General features: G+C 36.7%; 1 non-coding gene across 1 annotated transcript; it reads right to left on the bottom strand.

Annotated features, from left to right (window-relative positions):
* Positions 1 to 1,727: 1,727 nt before the first annotated feature.
* Positions 1,728 to 1,800, bottom strand: trnav-cac (transfer RNA valine (anticodon CAC)). The gene has a single exon. It is a non-coding gene; the product is annotated as a tRNA-Val (tRNA).
* Between the last annotated feature and the right edge of the window lie 4,544 nt (positions 1,801 to 6,344).

Here is a 6,344-nt window from a genome sequence, read left to right as displayed (position 1 = left end):
AACTAATACGATTTTAATTTGTCACTAAACGCTTGACAACATTCCAGTGTGGGCACAGGCGTCGGTTTATGTTTTTGCCAGTGGGTGCTTCTTCTCCATAGAAAAAAGCAAACTAACAGACTCAATATAATAAGGTCACTTTGTGTTTTACTATAGATTCTGTTTAATACCAACACGCATATTACAGTAAGAACTACCACATGCCTATGTCAATTGTCAAAACAACTCAAACTTTATATTCACACATAAGCACTAAATACTGTTACAGATTTACAATACCACACATATAAAGCTAGAACTAAGTAAGTTACAGAAAAAATCCCTCACGTCATGCCAACGAATGCACGTCTGCTCAACTAATACTAATACAAAACAAGAAAAAAAATGCCTCAGCGGGAGAAACAAACTGGTTTACCCAGTCTTAAGTTGCTCTGTCGGCTGATGCAGCGCTGCCCTCCCGTACTTATTGCTCGAGCACATTTTTGCGTTTCTTGCGTTTTTGAGCGCTGTACAGACTGATCGGCAAATGTTATCAAAGTACCACGAGAACGATGCTAGATGTCGATCTCGAGATGTCATAGGCCGATCAGTAGGCCGCCAATGACGCATCTTTGTGCGTGTCTGTGGGTGCTCGGCTAAATCTGTTAGCGGGGGCGCCACACATGAAAATATTATTTCAAGAGCAATTAATTCAATTAACGTCTGCTTTCTGGTTTGCATGACATTTCAAAACACCAGAATTAAACCCGTAGTTACGGAATGAAAGATATAAACAGACTTATAAATGTTGGGAACCCTCTAAAAGATACTTTCGCCAAATGACAAATGAACCAAGTTTAACTATCCAAATCATGTCAGTTTCAAAATTTCGCATAATGTTGGTATAACACAGAAAATGGTTAAACTGCTACATTATTTAACACAACAATTAAAATGAGCACAATGGTAATGAACTTACATCTATCTCCATCATCCTCCATTAATGAATTTAGTAACTTCTCACCGCTTCACTTTCAGACATGGTGTTTCATAAAGGCATTATGGAAGAACTGTATGATAACCTCCCTTCAGTAACCTGTTATTATGAATGACTTGATGCTCACTGTTAATGATCACAGCAACCTGAACCTAAACACATCCAGTCAACATTTCATCTGTGGATGGGTGAAGATGATCAGATCCACACACATGGAAAGGTATGTTAACTACAGCACACTGTAAATAATACAGCTAAATATACTGACTGATATAGATAAGTGCTTTCTCTAATATGCATGTACATTTAGTGCATATGAATGCACTTAGTTACTTTGGCTGGTCTGTTAGTTTTTTATACATCAGTTAGACCTCAGATCAAATAATGTCACTTTGATCTGTTCCTCAGGTCTAACAGCTGTCTCAGGAGAAAACACCTCGTTTTTTCTAAAGCCTTCAAGTGACGTGACATGTGGCCAAGTATGGTTACCCATACTAGGAATTAGTGCTCTGCATTTATCCCATCCTAAGTGCACACACACACCCGGAGCAGTGGGCAGCCATTTATGCCGTGGCGCCCGGGGAGCAGTTGGGGGTTTGCTCAAGGGCACCTCAGTCGTGGTATTGAAGGTGGGAGAGAGGGCTGTACATTCACTCCCCCCACCTACAATCCCTGCCGGTACGAGACTCGAACCCACAACCTTTGGGTTATGAGTCCGACTCTCTTACCATTAGACCACAACTTCCCCAGATGTTTCCGCCCGGCTTCAAACCGGGGACCTTACACGTGTGAGGCGAACGTGATAACCACTACACTACTGAAACCACACTGGTTCAATGGTTTTGCTTTATAGCCTTTATATGTGTGCTGTCTATTTATGCTGTTTATATGTATATAACTCACTTTATGTTTCATGGCTGGTGTATTGATACTGTATAAACCCCTGCAGATCTTCAAGACGCACTTCATCAACGATCAGGATGCAAGTTCTTCACTGATTTCAGTGCATACTGTGATAGTACAGGAATTGGGCCATTGTCTAATCTTGGTTAAAGTGACTCTCTAGTTCCTGCTATGGTTATAATGGCTGGTTCCTAACTAAGCAGTGTAACCAATCAAGCTTCAGAAACTTTTGACTGATCTGATTGCTGTCTGATTAAAGATGCACATTTACACTGGAGCACATCATATAAAGATAATCTACAGTTTGCTATCTGCAAATATGATGTGCTATGTGTAAATAAAACCGAGTTCAATTTATGTGATGGTGCTGAAGGGCAAATGTGAAGGTGTCTATTTTCAAGGAAAACTTGATTCCTCATGATATTCATGCGCTGTGTCTCTGATTGATTTGTGTCAGATCTGCCATCAGAGGGCAGTGTTGATCTTGAGGAATAATGAGACTCAACCAATGAATGTAAGTGTCAAAAAGAGAAATTCAACACTGCACTGTGATGCAGCACTGCGACATTCAGCCTTGGCATTTTGATAGAATTTCGATAACACTTTAGTATAGGGATACATTCTCACTAGTAACTAGTCTCGCCTATTATTAACATGTTTATTATTGGCTATAAAGCACATATTCTGCATGACCATATTCTACAAACCTAATCCTACCCAATACCTAAACTTAACAACTACCTTACTAACCAAGCAGCAAATTAGGAGTTTATTGAGGCAAAAGTCACAGTTAATGGTTTGTTAATAGCGTCAAATAAAGTGTGACCGTATTTCAGTTATTTATGAGTAAAACACTAACTCTGTGTATCAAATACTGGGTGACTTTGATTACTCAAACATGTTTAGAAGATTTTTAGTGTCACTTGAGAGTTTCACGAGCCTGTCATGTGTAATATTGTGTCCAAGTCAAGTCACCTTTATTTATATAGCGCTTTTAACAATACAAATTGTGTCAAAGCAACTGAACAGCATTAATTAGGAAAATAGTGTGTCAATAATGCAAAATGACAATCGTAAACACTCATTTTTCAGCTAAAGACAGTTCATCATTGACTCAGTGATGTCAACATCCAGCTCAGTTCAGTTTAAATAGTATCTTTGCAATCATGTCAACGATATCGCTGGAAATGAAGTGTCCCCAACTAAGCAAGCCAGAGGCGACAGCGGCAAGGAACCAAAACTCCATCGGTGACAGAATGGAGAAAAAACCTTGGGAGAAACCAGGCTCAGACAGACCAAGGAACTTTTATAACATATCACCAACCCAAACCACATTCAGGAGAGTGTATGTCCTCAGTGTATGACTTTCTAATTTGCATGAAATGTTGCAAAGCTGATGCCAGTTAATATAAAATTATTTTTTTTGTTTTTTGAGTGGAATAAAGTTCACCTTATTAGTTTCAAATCAATAGTTTATCTTTTGATAAAAGAAAGAAAAAAAAACTACCAAAGCAGCATCCAGGTTAATCACTTGCATCTTATGCACTTTATTTCTTCGTCCATTCACGGTATTTATTTAGTCGTTGTGTTAATTTGTCTCGTCTATTGATTTGTTAATGAAATGTGTTAGATTTGTGCATTTTTAATGTTGATAATACAGAAAGAAGCCCTACAGTGATGCGGTTCCTCACAAATCTTTCAGATTAGTCAGATGACAAATACATATTTTTTTATTTATTTTATTAAACAATCCTCCTTGAAATTCCTTAGCTGGTGCCTAGTCACCTGGCAGCTCACCTGTGACGTGATGCATTAGGGGCAAGCTATCTGTTGCTATTTAGAAAATCTTTTAGTGTTGGCCTATAGAAGAGTGATAACACTAGCTCTAAAGCAAAGATGAACAAACAACAGCTAGAGTTATTACTCTATACTCCTGTTGAGTGTCACGAATCCGTTCTATGAACTTCCGTTCACTCACCACCAGAGGTCATCCGCTCACTACATGGACTCTCACACTACACAGACTGTTACACTATACCCCGGACTACATTTCCCATCATCCATTGCACTGATTGCACACAGCTGTAACCAATCACACGCTCACCTGAAAGCTATTACCCACACTATATAACATCCACCCAGATTCTGCTTAAATCGCAGTGTTGTATAGTGTCTATCGCTCGCCTAGCGATAGCTACTCTACTCTTTTGAGTTTTCATAGTCGTGCTTTGCCTGTTTTCCCACATTCTGGTTCTGCCTGTGTATTTTGGATTAACCCTTCGCCTGCTGTTTCGGACTGTGTTTGCACCTTGCCTGGACTTTTGCTTGTGTTATTGGATAACCCCTCATGTCAAGCCCTCTGGATATTGTTCGCCGATCGTAGACCCACGCTTGCCCTAGGAATACTTTTTGTCTTGCCTAAATTATTATATATTTTTTTCACTTCACTTTAAATGTACCTGTTTGCCCCATGCCTCTTATGACCACGTCTCTGTTTAATAAAAGCCTGCAAATGGATCTGCATGTCTCACGTATCGTTCGCCCCGTTACATTGAGGAGAACATGCAGTCGTCCTACTACATGTATACTTTTTCTGTCTATATGACTTTTTTTGTATTGTAACCAGAAAAATTTGCTGTTTTAATTGTTTTATTAAAAAGTGGTTTATTAAGTAAAAGACCACACTTGTTTTTTAAAACATACAAACCTTGAGTTTCCATAAACATTCCCTCTTATCTTTTATTCATGAAGACAAACAGCCCTTGAAACACACAATCATAAGACTAAACAACAATGGAAAAATAATATATAAAAAAAAACTATATAAATGACTAATCAATTAATAAATCAATGAAACGAGTATATAAATGGCTTAAATGATTAATATAAATGATTATATGATAAATGGATAATAAAATAAATAAATGTTGGTTAATTCTCTCTATATAGTAAATCTTTACCTGCATAGGAATTAGTTTAATCAGTCCCTGTAACATAGATGGCAACATTACTTCATTTTCTAATATTTCCTTGAAAACATAAAAAAAACTTTTCAGGTATTAAGTGTGGGTCCATTGTAAAAGAATCATTAATATTACATTTCTTTAACGAGGAAAAATCTCCAAATACTTAGAAGTCATTTCACCCATCTCTAACCACCTTCTTCTTGATCTTATAAATGCTTCCTTAGATTTATATTCATATATTTGTTCTAATTTCAATTGCAGTTTAACATATGTTTTTCTTGTTCACTTACTGCTTTTCTATCATAAATATTATATTTCTAATTAAAGCATTGTTTCTATATCTCTTCTCTTTGGCCATTTTCTTCTTATAATTGCACATTTTCTCATTTAATATTTCATAATTTCCCAATTTGTTCCATATAAATCTGATATTTTCTCTTTATAAGTTTAACCCTTAAATTGAATATCATCAAGAAGTTAATTGTTTAATTTCCAGTAGTTGAAAATAATGGTCTAAGGGTCATCAAAATCAACCGGGCACTAGAGTGTATTTTTAAAAATACACACACTTAAACATTTTGTAATAACAACCTGTTTTGTAAATTATGATTGTCACCATAAATGGTCCCCAAAATTAAAACATTATTTTCTTCTTTTACATCCAAAATCAACCACTTCCAGAAGAGCGAGATATACTTATAGTTTCCTTTTAAAAATGCAATCTCTGCTGAATTATTACTCACATATGCCAATCATTTATCACTACCCCATTGATTCCCAAAAAGCAAAATCAGACATTACTGCATGAGTTTCCTGCAAAAAAATTAAAATCAGCCTAAAAATCTTTTAAGAAAAACAAAAAAACATAAACTTCATTTGTCCTCAACAAGTCGCGAATACCCTTCACATTGAACGAATTAAGATATTCTCTTTAAAAAAACTACTTAAACCAAGTGCTTTTCACCTACCCAAGAATAACATTTACGGTATTAACCTGTATAAAGAAGTGTCATAATATAACATGACATTACATAACATTCTTCAACTGGACGTAAAAGAAAAAATAAAATACTGTCCAGCATACACAAATCAACATAATGTGTACTAGGGTAAGTTATTGATCCACTTATTATTACATTTTACCTTTGATTTGAAAGGATATGCTTTCATCTCTTTTTATCTCAATAGACTTGAGACATTGGCATCAGCATCAATTAGAGTCTATTCACTGATTTCTTTGCCGTTGATTATAACTTTGGCACCAGCAAAAAATGCCCTTTTCCCTTCTTTGCGTGCAGCTTCAATTAGAGGCCAAAGCCTGTTGCGCGTGTCTTTGTCTTTCGCTGTTAGGCCCTCCCCGAACCGTAAATTACTGGAACGAAGATCTTCAGAGCTCTTAGCAGTTTTCCACAGAAGCTCCTTGGTTGATCTCGCTGTAAACTTGATGATGACGGGTCGATCTTTGTCTTCGCTTCTCTTCCCGACGCGATGAACAATGT

This window comes from Sinocyclocheilus grahami, unplaced genomic scaffold (genome assembly GCF_001515645.1).
Source record: "Sinocyclocheilus grahami isolate Dianchi unplaced genomic scaffold, SAMN03320097.WGS_v1.1 scaffold1778.1, whole genome shotgun sequence".
Classification (NCBI taxonomy): domain Eukaryota; kingdom Metazoa; phylum Chordata; class Actinopteri; order Cypriniformes; family Cyprinidae; genus Sinocyclocheilus; species Sinocyclocheilus grahami.
The sequence above is the reverse complement of the archived record's forward strand: the minus strand, read 5'-3'. Positions and strand labels throughout refer to the sequence as shown.